The sequence below is a fragment of the Labrus mixtus genome, chromosome 12, assembly GCF_963584025.1.
Source record: "Labrus mixtus chromosome 12, fLabMix1.1, whole genome shotgun sequence".
In the NCBI taxonomy this organism is placed as follows: domain Eukaryota; kingdom Metazoa; phylum Chordata; class Actinopteri; order Labriformes; family Labridae; genus Labrus; species Labrus mixtus.
In genome coordinates, this window is record NC_083623.1 from 12,625,235 (window position 1) to 12,645,966 (window position 20,732).

Genomic DNA, 20,732 nt, shown 5'->3' on the forward strand with positions numbered 1-20,732 from the left:
CAGTTGCAGTATTTTTTTCATCTAAGTGACCTTTCGAAAACATAAAAAAAGAATATTTTAGCACAAAATCATGGGGAAAAAAAATATATCCTTGAAACAATGTCATTCATGTAAAAGGGTAGACTTTTTTTGAATGTTAACATCATTTAACTTTTGGTGCATCAGTTTCTTGTAAATAGTTATGGAATGATAAATTCCTTGCGCATGCGGTCTTATTATTGAGTAACTATATTAAATGAGAATTAAAGAAATCCAAGTCCTTACCTGTGTCGATTGGACACACAGAACGATTGGACAGCCCAAAGTGACGGTCAGAGACATCGAGCCAATTACCGCTGCCGTGTGCGCGCACGTTCTCCGCGAGCCTCCCACGAGCACAGCAGCAGTGCGTGGACCGCTTTCTCGCGCCCCAACAATAGAGTGGTAAGTACCATTATCGCTGATAATAGGGGCAGTTTCTTGGCGAATAACCTTCAATGACTGTCGTTCTTTAAGAAAGCTCTTCTTTCTCGCTGACGGGGCAAACTAACGGATGTATTTTTTTTGTTATTTGACCCGTTGTTTGCGTCGCCGGACCAGGTTAAATGCCTGATACACCTCTATCCACCCTGAGATTACCTTTGGAAAAAGGTGCCGGGATCCTTCTCCGCCGCCGCCTCTTCCAGCAGTACATTTGATATCAGAGACAGGACAATCATGGATCCGACCCGGGGATTTAAATACTTGGACACGGTGGCAAGCTGTGCTGTTCAGTAAGGATGGGACGAAAATAAGAGGAATTTTTTTTTTATCAAACGTATCAGGTAATTTTCTAAACACTGTGCTAATGTCACGTTTTTTTAAAACTTTAAAATTAAGACTTTGAAAACGTTACGGGAACGTCATTTCATCTTGAAAGCGCAGCATAAAACGGTGTCATCATGTTTTATGTGAAGTCTCTGGTTGTTGTGATGTTGTAACATTAACAGGAGCTGCACGACTCATAACGGTCTTGGTAATTTAACACTGTCTGACCACCACTGCCTTCCACGTTAACCCTGTACACAGGTGACAAGATGTGGTAATAATAATGACAGTATTATGAATTAAAAGTGGGTGTAAGCACTACTAGTTCGCTTGGCAATGAATCATTTGACGACAGATTTGTAACGGGACTGCTTGTGGGGTGTTAAATTGCAAAGCCTCACATCTGCACACAAGCTCCCACAGCAGCGTCTTGACATTTTTCAGTCCAAAGGAATATCACGCCGGTGAGAAACCGGGGAGCTAATATTTGCAAAACGACACAATTTAACTAAAAAAAAAAAAAAAAACGACGCCAAACATCTCAGCCTTTAAGTTTTCCGTCACAGTCGTAATGTAGCTGTAGAGTTTTGTGTTTCTACAGTGTGATTAGAGAAAACCGCAAACATCAGCACGACGTGATTGAATTCTCGCTCTATGAATGCATCAACTCGTCTCACGGAGAGAGAGAGAGAGAGAGAGAGAGAGAGGGGATATAAGGGGCTGAGGTCTATTCCAGCCAGCTCGGTTTGCAGTCATGGGGGATGGTAGCCTTCAGCCCAGTGAAAATCATGCTTTGTGAAATTCGAAACCTTCTTTGTACTACTTCAAGTACATCAAGAAAAGTGGGCATGATAAGCGACAGTGGCGTTTTTATTACTGTAGCTTTTTATATGTAGTGACAGCTTGAAGACGTTTGTTGCATTGCAAGGTGCCAGCTTGGGTATTGCTGTACAGTATATGGTTCACATTAACCTGACCACATGTTTTCATAGGGTACAGTCTTAGGAAGCTGCAGGAATCCCCCTTTGTTTACAGTAGAGCAAGCAACATGTTTCATAACTCCCCTTTCAGTAAAAGTTGGAAAGTAAGAGCAGCCTGTAGTGGAAATTTGCATGAAGAGCTGTGGTGATGAATGACAGGGGTAGAAGTCTGTGTTTGCTGCTGCTGCTGACATCAGATTGCTGAAGACAGCAGCATGTTAGCTTTCATTCAAATAACAATCTGACTTGAGATAGTGAAACAGTGGTCACAAAGAGGGATGGAGTGTGTTGAAGATGTCGTGGCTGCATGTGATGCGTCTGATCAGAAGGATTTGACTCATGGGTTTACTTTGTAATGAGGTTAGACTTACTCTCTCCAGACTGGTTCAGGTCAGATCTTTATTATTCTGGTGGAGACTTCATGCCACCATAAAGAAACACAAAGGACTCATGTATACATTTTTCTTTTCTTTTTTAGCAACACTGCCACATACAATGACGGATGCCATGTCGCCATGAAATGCAAAGAAAAAAACATTCCTTGATTGGATTATAAGTCGTTCTATTTTCTTAATTTAAATCAAGAAAATGTGGACGCAAAATGTGTACATTTTCCCAATATGTTTACACTTTTCTTTTTATTTTAGAAAATGTTGGTTTCTGTACGAGGGCGCAGCTATGACTCCACAGACCAAACCATCTGAGACCCTGTGCAGCTGTTAAATTTATCAGCCTGCAACAGTGGCATCCAAAATATCACATGACTGAGTGGAGGCTATAGGCTGAGTTTCACTACTGCTCAGTCTTATATTCCATATGTGTACATGTCTATAATGTTATCTGGGTATAATGTTGCCTTAAAGACATGAATCCGGGGTCTTTTCCTAAAAATGACATTTGCAGATTCCAGTGATCAAATTCACATTTGCTCTGTTCTGATTGTATGTTTTCTTTGGTCCATCACCACTGCTAGAGTTTTGATTGAGGTACGTTATTTTCCTCCTGGTGCTTATGTGGTACATTTGAGCTCGCAGGAAAACATTAAACAAACAGGGAAAAAGAAGTAGGCAGCTGGATCTGTGTAATCTGCCCTTTTTGATATGTGAATTTTAATAACAGTACCCAACAGATGGCCTAACCTACAGGTGTAATCCCAGAATAGAACAAAACATATTGCTGGGTTTTTATCTGTTGTTGTTGTTTGTGAACTCTTGTGTGTGAGGGATGACATTCCTGCACAGTTTGCACTTCTCGTGTTTTCCTCTTCGTCTCAGAGGTCCTCATGATAGAAGAGCTTTGGCATGCCTCCTGCGGGGGCTTTTGGACCTCTCTTTTATTTGTTGACATGGCTCTGATCCTCTGCCAGTCTCTGGTTTTCTCATACTAGAAAGAAGAATATCTCTTTTTTTCCCCCCCCTCTAGCTCTCTTTTGTGTGTCTCCACAGAGGTGGCAAAGGGGTGACAGGAGGACACACAGAATCACACAGGGCGTAATGAAAGGGCGTGTATGGAGAGAGAGGTAGAAGAGATGAGGGGAATATGAGTGATGGCTGCCTGGCATGAGGAGGAGGAGGAGATGGAGGAGGAGGAGGAGGAGGTGGGAAGAAGGTGGGCCAAGGATTCCGGGAAAGGCAGATAAATGATATGTGTATGTGCCATTTAGTGGCTCCACAGACAGACCTCCTATCTCCCAGCTGTTAGGATGCTCCAGAGGCTCTCGCACACAGCAGCTATTGTTCTTCCTCTTGGCGAGGCCAACAGCTCTATAATGCTGCTTCTGTCCACGATCTGAACTGGTCTGACAGTGGACCCAGTTAGCCAGCCTGACTAGCGCTCCTTGTGTTTTGCTGCCACTGCCTCCACCAGCCCTTGCTCCGCTTTGTCCATCCTCAGTATTGACTTGTTGCTCTTTCTGACAGAGTTTACACCGACTGTCTCTTTCCCCTGTTCTTATTTAATCCACTTTCTCAATTCTAGGTAGTTTTTCGCTTTCTTGCATATCCTGTTTCTCTCCTCTTCAAACAACCCTAACTCCATCACACATACTGTTAGCTAAAACTTCCAGTCTTAACAAAATAAGTATAGCTATTAGGCTTTTTTTTTTTTTGCATAGCACTGTACAACACACACATTTTCAAAGTGCTTCACAAACATGTGCGTAAAATGTTAGAACTAGAAAAATAAATCACAACATAAACCACAAAATAATAATAAGTAGAGCAAACCTGAATGCACCAAAAACACAGGGCAAGAAGGATGAGCAACAAAGGGGTTCAGTTCAAAGAGTCCAATACCAATATTACTGTGAAATATACTGTGGGAAACATTATCAATAGCTTGAGATTTTACACTTTTGAAAGCCCCATAAATTGTTTCAGTCCTGCGGTAATCACAGAGCACCGTATTTTAATCTCTTGCCCTGGAAAATCAATATTTTCAAGCTTAGTTAAATCTCTTCAAAATCATGCCAAACTCTTTTTTACTTCTCCTCTCCTCTTGTAACCACCTTTTTTTCCCCCACCTAATATATGTACTCGCCCATCTTATAGTTGCCTTTCCTGCTCTTTCACCTTCTCTGTTTCATACTGTCACTGTCACCCAGGGGAGAAGAGGGCGTTGACAGGATATCTCTGAAACACACCTGTCTGATCGTGTATTTGCTGCTGACAACAGGGCAAAAACTGAAAAAAAAAAAAAAAAGTCCCTTCAGAACCTTCTGTACTCAAACTGGAAGAACCAAGCTGCAGGACTCTGTCTTCCTCTCTGTCACTTGCTTTTTGTTATTTCGCTAGGTTTGCCATATTTACACTGCCGGTCCATACAGACTGTGACGCAACACTTCTGCTGCCAACGACTGCAACCACAAGCACTATGTCGCTCACCACACCAATTACGGCTCTGACGAGTTCTGGGAAATGATTTTTTTTTTTTGCTTTTATCTTCAGATTTACAATATTTTCTATTTGTTAGTTGCAGAGTTGCAAATAGGGGACATTCTCACGCTTTAGTATTTGTTGAGGCTATAATCTCAAGTCTTTTCAAAGTGGTTCAGCAGACTGCTTAAACAGGAAAAAAAAGAAGGGAAAAGGAGGCCATATTGGCTGGATACATGTTAAAATTCTCCAGCCTTCTTCTCAGTGGCTTGAGGCTGTTTCTTGCAAACCAAATAAAGACTCCTTTACCGACTCTCCTCTCGGTAATAGGCAGGTATTTTGGAAATTGAGCTCGGTGGTGTCCTGTGACTGACCCAGCTCTTTGTTCGCCGAAAGCCAAAATGAGCCACACAATGGCGTAAACTATGGGATGTCCAGGCCTCTCCTCTGGTGTCATGTGTACGTTTGGATGGTAAATGTAGTCTGATAGCTTTCTCAGCACAATGAAAGCCTTAGTCTGCTCCAGTGTGAGTGAATTGGATACAGGGATCTCCTTGCTGACTGTGTGCCACTGTTTGTTTGTGTGCAAACAATGTCCACGCTTAGGGAATTCTTTGGTTTTAATATTAGTGAAGCAATAACAGATGTAACGTACCAGGCCTTTTAGGTCACTATGCTCTCTGTACCTTGTGTAATATAGCTTCAAATGCTGCCATCTGACTTTAAAATGATCTCTGCGGCTGCACTCAGAGCGCTTGTTTGACTCGATTTGAATATGCAAATTTGAAAAAAACTCCACGATGATGGCCAACACAACCTACAGTATGTTCCTCCTTTTGCTGTTACTTCCTCTCGTTGAATTTCTAATGCACTCACTCAGCCCCCTCTTTTTCCCCCCCTGTTTTACTGATGGCTTCTCATTGAGCCGGAACGGCCGGTAGATGCGTCCGGTTGTCGCTGTTGTGGTGACGTGTGATGATTGATGAAGTGCTGGCAAATAAACGGGAGACAAGCCACATTTCTCCCATTTGCAGCTAGAACCCCCCGTGTCAGGACCGCAAAGTCCGTATTCAATTACATACAAGCTGAGTTTTCATTAGGATTTTCATAAGCACCAATTTTTCTTCCCGGTTCCTCCAAGTGCACCGGGTAGCAGCACAAGTAAGAGAGAGAAAGAAAGAGAGGGGAAAAGACAGTGAAGGATTAAAGATGAGAATGGAGTAGAAAATAACAGACGCTGTAGACTTTTCTTTTAGGCACGTAATGTACCAAACAATTATTTGGGTTTGTATCAAGCTCCAGACTGTTTTGCAGCAACGAGCATCAATCCCCTTTTGTGTGTCATGTTTGTTTGTTTAATAAAGTAGAAATGCTGTACAAATAATGTTAAAAAAAAAAAATGAAGAAAAGAGCAAGGGCACAGCCTCTGAACGGATGCTGAAGCGATTAGAAGAAAGTTCTGCAAAAAGAGAGCAAGAGGGGAAGTAGCCTCTTAGCGTCCAAGTGTGTTCATCCACAATTTCACAGCGGGGGTGCCTGTGCACACAGACAACTGCTGCCTTCAATTAGGAGCCAATATTTGGCCGTTCGTTTACAGCTCACAGCGAGGATCCAGCTCTGCTTCAGATTTGCATGAGGCTTGTCTGATTTGTGCTGGATAAAAGCCCAGCAGAGGCTGAGAACACTTCTCTTCTCTCTCAGATGAGGAGATCGGAAGACTATCTTGCCCTTTTTTTTCTATCTTTAACGGTTTACAAGAAACGCCAAGTTCACGTAAATCCTCGGCAAGAAAAACCTTCCCGAGCAAATCGGTGTAACGGCCTTAGCATTTCCTTTTTAAACGGTAACCCAGGCAGTTCACATAGACAAATCTTTGCTGCAGAGGAGGGGTCAGATAGAGGTCATGAAATTCTTCCAGGGGAGAAAATAATCTGTTGGAAGACAGTGAAGGGAGGTTGTGTTAAAGTGTAGCCTTCCTCCTTCATAAGAAATACTACTACGTGGGCTGTAGCTGTTTCATGGTTATCTATACTGAGGCTTATTCAAACTAGGTTTAAAATTCAAACTACCTATGATGTAGTGAGATGATGATCATGATGATGATCATGATGAAATCAAAGCCAATCTCTGACGTCAAACATTGTGAAATAGTCTGAGACACAGCAGTCCCTTACATAACTGTCTTTCATTTATAGACACATGCCCACAGCTTGAGTGTGTCATGGCTACTATTACATAAGAACAGGAATTCACTGTGTCCAGATCTAATATGTATACTTCAACACATTTGTACAGAGATCAGTCTATAGAAAACAGCCATCTTTCTTATCCCTGGCAGTGTCTTCAGGCCGCATCATCTCTTTGTCCTTGAGCTGTAGCAGTGGTGCATGTGTGTGTGCGGCGCTGTGTGTCAGAGTATGTCTGTGCTCATGTGTGTATGCATGAGATCACATGTAAATCCCTCTGCATCTTTTTAGCATAGTGCTGCTGTTCACTGTGGAGCCAGCTAGCGATATGTAACTGTGGACCATCTTCTCCTTGACACAGAAAATACCAGCCGCCCTGTTTTTATGAACCATCGGTAATAGACTCGCCCCAACAAAGACCACTAAAAGGAACGAGGACAAGTAACACTCTGACCCCAGTGCTGCTGAAGAAAGCATGTAATGCTGACAATGATTTGAGAATGAACTTGGAGCTGATACCTGTTACCGTCTCTTATTAGCTGTGCCTTTATTCTAAAATGTGTGAGAATGTTGATTTCCCCCCCCCCCCCCAGTTGGTTGACTATATGGCCTCACTGTTTGTGCATTTGCATCATATCTGACTGTCGGTAGCACTTTCATAACATCAGTGGTGAGTTGAAAAAGAATCTGCGCTAAAACAAAAGCTCTCTTGCTTTAGTTTGAACGTGTTTGCAATTCAAGAACGAGTGGAAAGCTTGATACAGTCAAGTGGAAAAGAGTAAGAAAAAGCTACACTCCTTGCACCTTTATTGATGTCATCAACACACCCACTCACTAACCCTGAATGCTCTGGATCTATTTTAATCACACATCAGGCCCAGAGGACATTACAAGGACTCTGTACAAGAAAGCTGGTAGGGTAAAATCAGTTTAATGTCTTGTTCAGATCAGAGATATTCAGATACCTTTTTATCCTTCCCGGATAGTTTACCATTACTATTATAATTTCAAAGCCTCATACCATTAACCCTGTATGGAAACACTAGTGCCACCCCTCAAACCTGAAGCCTTGCGTGCTGTAGATATTGTTGATTTAATGGTGAGATTTTTACAGTGTGAAAATATTTCCAATTTGCTGAAATGTTGTAAGTTCAGACTAAAGCAGTGGTTCCCAAACTGTTTCTGCCCCCCCCCCCCTCTAACCATACACCTCAACACATAAACATATATCGATATACACTAAGCACACTGTCAGTCACACTCTTTTCTAACAAACTGCTTTATTTTTAGAACTGATCTGAAAAATTCAGAGTAGAAACTTCTGTGTGACAAAAACCTGAAAAAAAAAAACAAGCAAGTGACTTTCACAGTGGAAGCAATTAAAAGTGATACCTCAACATGAAACTTCCAATTTTAAGATGTAACAACAGTCGTTGCTTTAAACTGATTTTTTTTTTTTAACCTGACTCAGAAGGTGATCAACTCTCTAAAAATAAAAAAAAGTTATAAAAAATCTTCTTTTAAGATTTATACGTCCTGTCCGGCATAATTTCAATGACTTGTGTGTGTGTGGATTTGTTTTGAGCTACAGATGTTCTCAAGTCTGGGGTGCAGATGTTAGACTCTTGTTTCATTTTCAATGTCCAGCTTTGATCTGTAGATTGAGGCAGCTGCAGAAAAATCTCTCACAGGTAGAATGTGGCAAAAGGAGGGAGTGCGGCTCTCATTATTGCCCGCGGCTGTAAAGGTGAAGCCGAGAGCGAGATATGACTCGTCACATTTTCTTGTCTTTGTCGCGACATATTGTGTAGATTCAGTGTCAGCCTTGTGTTTTCATGGAAATCCTCGAACAAAATTTGCCATGCCTTGCTGGCAGTGAAAAACTGTGTGCATTTATTTATTTAGCCTTGCCACACACCCCAGCCCCGTCATAACCCCCCCACCCCCCAGGAGCCTCTGAAGAAAAATAAGAAAGCATTTCACTTTGAAGTGATGCAGCCTAAATCCTGTGAACAGCAGCAGATGAACTCCAATACCAAAGAGGCTGTCATATGATTTAAGATATACAGTACAAAGCAACAAAAATGACACTAAGGTTCTACAGTACTATGCATGCACCAGACCCTTTCTTGTAAATGTGTGTTTGTTGCTCATTGAGCACAAGCTTGTTGTGAGCCGCCTGCAGGAAAGCCTTCCTCCTCTAGCTAAACAGTAAAGCTACAGCCCCCATGGGTCCATCCTGTAGTGTAGGAGAAGGTCAAAGGTGGTTTCACTATTGTGTGTGGTTATATAAATGTTAGTGGCCACTTGAGGCAACAGCCTGTTCTGCGAAGCTGAGCCCTAGGAGGACAGATAGGTGCTGACAGACAGGCCGCTCTGCTGCTGCTGCTGCTGCAGAGCCTCTTCTTTCTCCATCACTCTCCCTCTCCGTTATTCTCTTCTAGCTCCCTGTGTGTTTCTCTCCGTCTCTGTCTTCCTCTCTCCATCCCTCTCCACTCCACTGTCGGTTTCTTACATGTCCATGCTCCTCTCTCTCAAAAGTCCGTCTTTACATAAGCTGCACACTCAGTGCTGATGTCCTCCAACGAGGCTAATGATGACTGCCAGTTCTGTGGTCAACATCATGTCTTGGCTTGGCATCAGCAGTGTCGGCTGGGCCTTGACCATATATATATTTTTTTTTGACTGCAGCGAGTTCAAACAAAGGTAACGTTGCGATGGAGTAGAGAAGGCAGAAGGAGTGGGGCAGTTATTCACAGGGCCAGATGTTGCCTCAAGCTTCAAATTAAATGTTCCAAATGCAGCATGGATCAAACCGACTTACAGTAAATCTTTGCAGTTTAATTCCTTTGCCTTTTCTTTTCATCCAGGTTGACTGATAGAACTATTACAGGACGGATTAAAGATATGTTTACATATTCGCCATTGAATTACAGCCAGATTTCTTATTTTTGGCGAGGCACTGGCTGTGTGTGTACCACAATAAAACTAGAGGCAGGGCGAGACAAGCCGCTGTGTGTAAGAAAGGAAAGATGCGGGTGTGTGTCGGCGCGTGTGTGCGCTTCATGTGTGTGAGGGGAAGTAAGATGAGCAGATTCAGTTGTTTGTTCACAAAGTTAAATAAGTTAGAGAATAAAGCACAATTATTATCCTAAGCGAGGGAATGAAAGGTCATGTGCCCTGTCAGTTATTGCCGTCTAGATATTTATTACATGCATTTCCTCAAACTGCACATATCCTGAAGAGTTATGATAATAGGACAGCACATTTCCACTCCTTGGGGTCAGAAGTTGCTCAACAGTTTTCCAGAGTTTGAAGAACTTTTAGTTAAAATGAGGCCAAAGTTAGAGAGTTCAGAGTCATGTGAAGTTTAGCAGCTCAGTCAGAGAAAAAAAAAAGAAAAACTGTTCAGTGTCTAAATCTGATTTGTATCTGGAGCTACTTCAGTACTTGAGAGATGAAGGGCTCTCCTGTGTGGGAAACAGGAAGAGGTGGACTATGAGTAGGTGTTTATCTAATTGCAGCAGGAGTGAGAGGGCTCTCGGTTGCAGAGCGGCGCAACGGTGACTGCGACTGACAAGGGTATGGTGACTCAGATAGCCCCACACACGCAAAATACACACCAGTGCTCAGGGCTGCAGTGATGGGGGGGGGGGGGGGGGGGGGGCGACAGCTCTGCCAAAGTTTGACTGACCAGGATAGATAACAAGGAATGGTGTGGGAGAAGTGATAACAAGTGCAGCGGATTCTGCCTCTCTCTTATGCTCACACGCCACTTAATACTGAAGAGAAGGCCCAGGGGCTTGAAATATGCCCACTGATAAGAGGAAAAAGTAGAGGCAAACAAGGAGAGAGAATAGGGAAGAGGAAGGCTTTGTACCTGCAGGAAGAATTGGATTAGCTTCCTTTTTAAGACGTGTCGATTGGAGACCAGCAGAGAGAAGTACAATGCCTGCTGACAGCCAAACACAAGGCGGAGAAAAGGGACTGAAAGGTGCTTTTGTCCTCATCCTCTGTGTGCCATTGTCATCCCTATCACCTTCAACAGAGAGAGGGTTTGCATAGGGTTTGATCTAATGATCAAATCTATACAGCCTGGTTGAATATGAGCATGTGTGTGTGGCAGCCATGTGGATGAATTATCTCAATTGTCTAGACTTGCACCCAATGTATTTCTCCATCGTAATATAACAAATTGAATCATGCACTTTTAGGTAACAGTCCTCCTCATTCAAAAAATCTCATCTTACTCCGAGGAAAACGTTCCTGGCAGGCGCTGTGAATCAGTGTCTTTATCATTGTTCAATATAATGGCAGAGTAAGTGGATGGTGGAGGCCTTAATTGAGTCAATCATCTTCAGTGCTGTTAATACGAGTTAGACCACATTTTTCTTCTTTAGCCCCCACTCTGCTCTGCAGATATTCATACTCTCCTTCTACCCCAACTCTCTCTGCAGGAAATGTTCCTCCACCATTTGCCTGGCAGTGGCATTTTTATTAAACATAGCTGTAAGGCCTACGCGTGGGTGCAGTGTGGGGTTGCTGCTCATTGGACATAGGACATATGATGCCTGCAGCTGACCTTTTGAACCCCGGTGAGCATGCTATTTCTATAAGGGGGAAAGGGGCCCTAAGGACAGTGACCAACCGCAGCGTGCTTGCTATTGTGGCACCACACACCAACACACTCATGAAATACATTCATATATATATATATGTATATATAATGTATATAGGAAATACAAAATATGATAAATGGGCTTTTACCTTGAATTATGGTCCAATGTCCCTCTGCAATATTAGTATTTATTTGCAAGTTCAAAGGCAGTGAAATAACAATTTGTCAGATTGTCCTTGTTTTCTTGTTTTAACAATTTGCAATCATCAGCAGATTATGGTGGCCAAGTGAATGTGTTGCGTTTGTTTATTGCAGGTATTTTCTATTAATGGTTATTGAGTCTTATGATTGAAAAAGTTTCACAAAAAGCCCACTTTTTTGTTGCCACTTTAGAAACATTGCCTCCATGATGTAGTTAATTTTGTGTTTGATTAGATCAGTTTATGTGATTTTAAAATCTGTTGCCAAATATATTTATAGGCACATGACTAAAAGAACCATATGTAAAAAATCCTTCTATACATTTTTGTCATTTGTCTGTGTTAAATATATAAACAACTCCTGTCAGATATTGGACTTACATTGGCCTAAAAATCTTATTAAAAAGTATTTACAGCTTGTGGTGGACTTGCATGTGTGTACATTCAACTTAACTTGCCGTTAGCTAGTTTAGCAACGCTGTATCTCTTAAGCTTCATCAGACCAAAAGTTGTTGGTGTCCCAGCGGTCAGTGTTGCTGTTCTGGCACCCACTGGCACTGCCTCAGGCCTCCCACAGTAAGGGAACCTTCACTAGCCATCGTCATGCCAGTCTGCAAGCACTTTGTTCCCAGAACCGTCTCTCGTGCACTGACACAAACTATGACATGGCAAAAGACCTCCAGGGACAGCCTATGAGAGGTTTGCACAGGTGCCCTGGGCGCTGTCTGATCGGTCTAATTTATCCTACAAATCCTCCTGGCTTTCCCCTATTGTCTGTCTTCCTCACATATTCAACCCGCAGCTGCTGCCAAGTTCCACTCAGATCATTGAATAGCCCTGAGATGACTGTTTAATCTATATATGGGGTGCAGGTGTTCCTACTGCTCCATCAGCAGTGTTTTATGATACTTTGTGGTGCTAGCTGGACACGGTGTCTCACAGATTTTGGTTAGGTCGATGTAGTATGTTGACATATCAAATTTTAAGGAATTACAAAATAAGATTTCAGCTTTTGGAATCTTTTTCTTGGAAATGTTGTGCTAACAAAGCAGTAAACTCAGGTGTTGAAGAATTAAGCCAATAAGTGCATAAAATGCAGTTCCTTGAGTGTCCACTTGAGGCTGGCCTCAAAAGCCAACAAATCTCCATTTGGTCCCACATTAATAAGCCCATTTTTACTGCAGAGATAATGTTTACAGCCTGGTCAAAAATGTTTTTTTGTCCGTACAGCTCATTTCTTTGTAGTTAAAATCTGGGATGATTTTCTTTATAAATATGCTAAGGCTAAGCACTGTGCATATGTGTACTTGTGGTCATGGCTGAGTTGACCGACAGGTGGGCACGCTGTAGCTGTTTGCCAGGAGGCTTAAGGCCTGCTTCAACTCCACCTTTTTTCCTGTTTCTTGATTGATCAAAATTTAGGTAAGCATTTCCAATATGGCCACCCGACCACCATCGATGGGCTTCATCACCGCTCTTAACATTTTTGTTGCTCGAGCCTTGGATTGTTTAAAGTTAAAGAATATAAAATTCCACTTTTATAATGTGACTAGTGAATTACAAGTGACAGTGTCCAGTGGAAATTAAAGAAGTAAGCGGATAACAGCTAGTAACCATTAAAAGTTCCCAGGATATGGTCAGCACCTAAAAGATTTAACAGGCTTTCTGCCCCCTATGTTTATACATTATGTTCTTTACAAGAGGCAGTGGTGCATGAGAGACTGAAATACACTCTGCCTCAAAGCTATGTGACCAGATTCAGAAACCACTCTTCTTTTCATCCTCTGACCATGTGGTATTTTACAGATGTAGATCAAAGGAAGTTGATGGAAGAATAATCCTCCACAGTATGCTGAATTTTCTCCACTGAACAAGGAAAGTTGATTGGGGAGTAATGAAACGACAAAAATGAAAAGGTGACAGCTTTAAAGGGCACTTCAGATGTGGAAAAGCTGGGTGACATATCTTGTGATTCATGTCTCATTGCACTCAAAGTGTAATTGCTTTTGACATGCTCCCGCTTTAGGAAACTTACAGCTTTCAGATGGTTGTGAATCAGTATTTCATATTGTAAAGCATTTTGAAACCCATGCATTGCAGTATGCTGAAATATTACATTCTCAAAAGCCTCTCAAATGCTTTTTTCAGCCTCTCTGCCCTCAAACACAGAGCCCCTGGTGTGGACTCAGGCATTGATCTCAATGAGAGAAGATCATCTTGCTCTCTGTTTCCCCCTGATGCCACCCACACTGCTTTTTTCTCCCGCCTTTTTACATGCCTCAAGCTCTCTGTCTCTCTCTCTCTCTCTCTTGTGTACTTTTCCCCTGAATCTCTGGAGAACCCCTCTCTCTGCACAGGAGCTATGAACCTTATTTTAGCGCGCAAAGAAGCAGATGGTCTTCTTGGGACTTCTAACTGTCTTTGCTTCCATGCAGAGAAAATGCATTTAATGTTGCACGCACAGATTTGGGATACATTCAATGAATTGAGACGCTTGGGTTTTATTTGCCATGCATGTCCTCTTTATTTTAGTGCTTTGCCCTCTTTGGAGGGTTGTGGGCTGGTTTGAGTACCTCTCTCCAACCTTGAGCTTGTGCTTTTTTTTGTTGTTGTTTGCTTGCCTTTTGGTCAATTTCTGCACCTGACAGTGTTGTCTGTGGACCAATCTGACAGGAGTTGCAGCAAAGGTTAGTTTGTGTGCATGTCCTTCACGTCTGCATGAACAGCACGAGAGTTGGTATAATGAAATTTCCCTCCACAGGCCAAACAAGCGCAGCTGCACAGAGTGAGCGTGCAGACATTTATTATTGAGCAGCAGGCTTTCATTATTCATACCAGTGGCTTTCCATGCACTCAGCAGATAAACTTCTTTTGAGTCTGTTTGTTCATCAGACGCTCTACTCATCGTTGTTGGCACACAGACGTCTATGAATATTCAGATGTGCTCGTCTACGGTGGGATAAAGCTTGTTTGCTAAATGAGCGTCTGAAGCAATCTAAGCCCTTGGTGACAAAATACAAGGCAGGCTGTGTCCAACTGCTCACTCAGTATAGGGATCGTCATTGATCATGCTATGAATGTAAAGTATAGTGGATAGACCGGCACTGTTGAATCACACTTACTTCTTGTGGGATGAATGGAAAGCTCTGCTTGCTGCTCTGAAGAGCTGTAAAGAGAAAACAACAACAACAGCGTGTTTTATGGGTGCACAAAGACAACATTTATGTAGCTACTCATGCATTAAAAGTATTTCTCCTGACACAAATGTGCTCATTGTTAAAGGAAGAGCGTGAAAAATAGAAAATATCTCGCAGAAGAAAGCCAAAGACTGTTAATTCGCCAGTGTTTCAGTTTTTTTTATTCTGCCTAAAGAACTCCGGAAACTTGTTTGCAGCTGCCTGGCAACCGTCCAGAAAGCCTGCCAGCCCATGGACCTGTGCCATTTGAGTACCTGAGCACCATCTGAACGCCAACGTGCCAGGAGCCTCACTTTGATCAGGGCTGGCTTTGTCTGGAGAAGAGGCAGGGCATGCTTGCTTCACACTCTTGGTAGATGCAGGACTTCTTAGCTGTTTAACATGAACATGAGAAATAGATGTGGACGGAGTGATGGCCTAAGCTACAGAGCTCTAGTCAGGTGTGTAGGGTTGCAAAAATGGAAACGGAAAAACTTTCTAACACTGCACAGAGCAGCTTTTGTTCATGCACATGTTAGACAGGGTGTCAAAAACATAACATGAGGAGTGCAGTGCAGTGAAAAATTCAGAGTTACTGAGGCAAGAAATAAGTTTACAATGTACCTGGATCCCTCGCCACAAGCTCTCTCTGTAAAGTTTTCTCCTACCAGCTAACCTAGTTAGCATAGCTGCCTGAGCCTAACCTGACAGGACCAGAGCTGCAGGTGTATATTTTCTGTCCAGACAACAACAGTTGTGTGTGTCTGTGTGTGTTTATAGCCGGTGAAGGCCTGCAAGGTGTCATCACACCGCTGACGGGGTGCCGGCTGGTACAGAATTTAAATTGGCAGAGAGACATGCTGGCACATGCCATGATTAATTCTGCCAACGTGATCAGCTGTGATGGGTGGGGAGAACGAGGGGACGGGGATGATGTAGTCTCAAATCAAAACACAAAATGTGTGTGTGTGTGTGTGCAGTTATTTTAGGAATATTGACATGCTATTTGCATAGAAAGGAGCAACTCCCAACCACATATGTTGCTGTCAGAAATGTGCAACCTGTTTGCACATATCTTTTCCTGTCCACCAGGGACCCTTCACATTGAGGCTCTCCTTTCCTGTCACATTTGACAGTCTGTCACCACCAACAGCTGAACAGCATTAAGACTCTGGACAACTTGTTCTCAATACATGTTTTATGTTTGCAAAGTGGTCGTTGCTGATTTTGTCCTGTAGATATGGAGGTATAGTCTTAGAGACAAACATTTCATTCTTTATTCTTTGAATCAATCGTCATCACTCATGGTGAATCTGTGCAAAATGTAGAAAAGCCTGTTTCTGCAGCATGCTGTTTATCACTAAATCTGACACCTACAGCCAACAGCTGCAGTTTCATACATTAAAAATTAATATATATAATTAATTAATCTTGTTGCTTATGTTCTTTGGGGGTCATTTAGAGGCGTCAGTATTAATTTCAGCCTGTTTCATTTTAAATACAACATCTCCTTACAGGAGCTTTAAGGCAGAAGTGTTTATCTGTGATGTGGATAGTAGCACACTTTGTTGTGATTTATTCTTGAGTGATTGATTTCATGGTTTTTATAACCATTTTCTTTTATTTCATATGTTTAAATAAAGGTTCTTTAGTAGAAATATATGCATACTTTCTTCCCAGTGTCCATAACAAACAAATCAGGGGAGGATGTTTAAGATGCTGTTGTTGGAGGAGCCAGCCGCTGGTTACTGACAAAGTTGAAGAGGAAGAAGCAGTTGCCCGAGTATGATGGAGCATCTGATACATCCTGAGTGATATTAAGTTTAAGACTTTATCGTTTCAATAATTCATAAATGAGTCCAAAATATCTGTTCTTCTCTAACATCCTAAGGACATATAATTCAGTTGTAGCCTGAGGCAGTACATTTTGCTTTTTATTATCTCAAAGTAAAAATGAATCAAAAATGGCTTTCAACTTCAGATGTTTTCCGAAGTAATAAAGATAAATTCAAGCAAAATGTACTAATGAGAGAGATGAAAGAACAGACAGCATTTGAAAGTATGTAATGTATAGCCACCTTCTTTTTCCTGAGTCAGGGCAGCTGCAAAGCGACAGTGTTGCTGCTTAAGGAAACACCAGTCTGTTTGATAAGTTTGCAGATTGACAATGTACATTTTTTTTTTTTTTTAAATTTAAAATCTCCTGTCATGTTTTCTTTGGAAATTGTGCGGTGTTAGTTATGAGCGGTGTTAGCTACCTCTGCGCTGAATATCTGCATCACTTATTCCAACCAGCTGCTGGGAAGCTTTTGTGAGTTTGATCTGTGCTCCCTCTGCCATTGGCTGCTGTGACTCTGCCAGTTTTCCCTGATTAGATGTCTGTGTTTTTATGTCTGCAGCTGTTCATGAAGCAGGAAGCGACTAAGTCCATAGATGTTGTGGACAAATTCCCAGAGTCCTTGGAAAAAGGCAAAAAGTTCTATTTTGTATTTTGTTTTCAGGCAGCATTTGAAAAAAAGTTGTATTTTTGGGCTTTTTGGGCCTTTATTGTAGAGATAGGATAGTTGGATAGAGTTGGAAATTAGGGAAAGAAGTCATTTAAGAATACTTTTCCGATAGAACAGGACAGCTGTCATTAAAAGTGTCGGCGCCCATCTGCCCGCTCCCCCCCCCACCCAACATGTAAACCTAGGGGAAACACTGATCGGAGTGAATTCTCACAGGGTTTCTTTAGGTCTTAAAAAGTATTTTTCAATCCCTGAGTTCAGTGACCTTTACAATCTTTGAATGGTATTCAAAAGTCATTCCTGTCTTGCCCTCTGTAATATCTGCTATAAAATGCCCATAATCTGATTTGGACCTAAGGGTAAGTGTTGTACACTAGCAAAATAATAAAACTGGGATTCTTGTAATGTAAAAGAGTCGGCATGAAGAATGTTAAAACCTTTTCTGTGTGCTTTAGTATGCAACCTCAGCCCTACAGCAAAGACTTAACTACAGGTCATCACCTGAAGAAAGGTCAAAATGTTGTGATTAAATGAAAACCTTGTGTGGCATTCTAGCAAGAGTGCGGGCATATCTTCTCTCTGAACTTTTTTTGTATTGCCCTGCACCTACATGCGTATATCCACAATATAATGTGCAACAAAAAAACCCTCCCTATTGGTTCCTCTGGTATTGCCGCATGACTGTGTTGACCTTAAGTGTGTATCAAGAGTTTGGCTTCTTTACCAAGCCCTCTGTGTAAAAGGCTCTTGACCTGCTACATATTGAGGGGTCCTGGGCTTTATTGTGTGGCAGTGAGTGAGTAAATGCTCCATTAGGATTCATTATAGCCTCTTGCTGGACATATTGTCCTGAGTGCAATGAGCCGCACCAGCAGAGGCCCCCTGCTCTCCCCCGGCACGTGTCCTCCATCACCCTGCTTTGTGCTCGGACACAATGGATTAGCAATCCTCCATTGCCCCTCTTCTTCTTCTTCTTCTTCTTCTTCTCTCATATTGCATTCATTCGTCACACTGATTTGCCACATCATCCTGATCTTCCCCATTTTTTACTCCCCTAAACCACTCCCCTGTTTGTGTCCACCACCTCTGCCTTTGGCTCTCTTGGGATATTATATAGTGACCAATGACATCCCACTGCAGCCGTTGCCATGGTGACATGTGACAGTGGGAAGCAACCACCCAAGATGTATGGACCGTAAAAGAAGGAGGATGGTGGTGAGTGAGTGAGTGAGTGTGCATAGAGAGATGGGGCCAGCTCTTCTGGATGGAAAACACAAGATGTGAAAATAAGGGCAACAGCAGGTAGATTAAATATTTGTTGATACAGTGATGATACCTGATCATTTGATGCTTTTATGGACTGCAGTTATCACACTCCTCAAGTTCTTTCACAAAGATCTTTGGCCTGCTTTTCATTAAAACAGAACAGAACTGAAAATGTGACATTTTCTTTGATTCAATTCTGTCATCAAAATGAATTCATCCATTCTACTGTGCCAGTCAAACATCTGTCTCATAGTATTCACAGGACAGTCAATAAGATCTCTTATGTCTTCAGCAGAAGAAGAAGAATCAGCTTGGTCATAGAAGCCTAAGCATTGACTATTTGTGAAAACTGTTGATCAAGCAAAACTAACTACATAAAAGCAAATTTGAATAGCTTTCTACTAACTCTATGACACTGATGGAAGATGATGTGATGATACTTTTGTTTAAATTCAAAGGAAAACATTTTACACTTTGGCATAGTTGCTACTGTCCTGTGTTTGAGTCTGACCCTCATCCCCCCCCTTTGGGCCTCCCAACATGTCCTGTCTTTCACCACTGTCAGATCTAAATAAAGGCAAAAATGGCCCAAAATAAACCTTTAAATAAACTTAAACTTTGTAGGGAATAGCTTCAAACATTATTTAACTTGAATTTAAATCATTGTTAGACTGATGTTTTAAACCTAATTTGCTATATTGTAGGATGTAGATCCAAAGGTATTTTATTCAGAATAAAAATGTTATTGATAATAATAATAATAATAATAATACATTGAATTTATACAGCACCTTTCTAGGGACCCAAGGACACATAGTGGAGGGGCACTATGTAGATAAAACTTTGGGCAGACTGTGATATCAGTAAACATTTAAGCGTTTTACACTAAGTATTCATCGTTATACCATTTTGTATACAACAAGTGAAAAAAAAAATACTGACTGCCTCTGAGGATGAAAATCTAGACCGTCAGGAGTCTCCTACTGGAAAGAAAACTGTCTGTGACTGAGTTGAGTAATATGTAAGGGAGAAAAAAAAAGAAAAAAAAATCGTTGTTAGACTAGCAGTTCAACGCTGCTCGCTACCTTCAATGTGACATATTTCACAGCCTGACTTCATATTTTCCTCTCGTCTTAAATAGTGCAAAAGGGAGGGGTTTTTTTTAAACAGGAATGTTCTAGAAAATTAACTTTAACTGAAACATTTATTTTCTCCCTTGCATATTACTCAACTCAATCACCGTTTTCTTTCCAGTAGGAGACTCCTGACGGTCTGGATTTTCATCCTCAGAGGCAGTCAGTATTTTTTTTTTTTTCACTTGTTGTGTGCACAGAGTTTCAATTCTGATCCTCTTTATATGCAAACTCTGTCTGTCTCATTATCCTCAATCATCCAAAAGGCCTTTGGTTTCACAGATATGTTAAACTTGTCCACTAGATCATTCCCATTTGCTCGAGTCCAAGGGTATCAGCTTGCTAGATGGTTATTTTTATTAGCAGTAAGAAGATAGTTACGCATGTGATAACCTCACTTCAGTATCTCAGCCATGTCGGCAACAAACAGCGCTTATTTGGTCAGCTGTTTAGTTATTCTTCCTCCGCAACACTTTCATTACTACGGTCTGAGAAAAGCTCTGACTGATCGAAACCTGTATTGTTCTTTACTGTCTTGTTACTCTACACCTGCTTCACCTTTGATTCTGCTGCACTCGTCTCCTAAATCTCATTAACTTTCAAATTAAACATTTTGCCAGAGCTCATATTTAATGGCTTTAATGAGGCACAGCTTGCTAGTTGTGCTAATATTTATTTTCCTAAATAATAAGACAATTATTCCTGTGGATCTTCAAATTGGGGGGGAGCCTTGACATTAACTAGTCATGATGAACATCCTGTATTTATCCGGTGGCTGGAGCAGTCTGTGTGCATAAATCTTTCGTGAAGTGATTTCAAATTAGGTTCTATGAGTTCCTGAGAAAGAGTGTGTTGCTTATTTAGCCGCTTGCTCGTGTTTTTCTTGTTAATTGCTGTTTTAAGGATATAGGGGGCGTTTGTGCTTTAATGTCCTTTTGGTTTCTCTCCTTTTTCTCTGGCTGTCTCTTTCGTTTTCTTTCCCCTCTTTGTCAGAAGCAAGATGATGT

At 41.7% G+C, this 20,732-nt stretch overlaps 1 protein-coding gene across 3 annotated transcripts in view; it reads left to right on the forward strand.

Moving 5' to 3' along the window:
* Nucleotides 1–353: 353 nt before the first annotated feature.
* Nucleotides 354–20,732, forward strand: part of wasf1 (WASP family member 1) — a 59,526-nt gene continuing 39,147 nt past the window's right edge. Inside the window, exons 1-2 of one of the 3 annotated variants that reach the window (XM_061052032.1) lie at nucleotides 388–423; nucleotides 580–803. The gene's annotated coding sequence lies outside the window, so the exon portion shown is untranslated. The other 2 variants (XM_061052033.1, XM_061052034.1) reach the window with 2 other exon arrangements.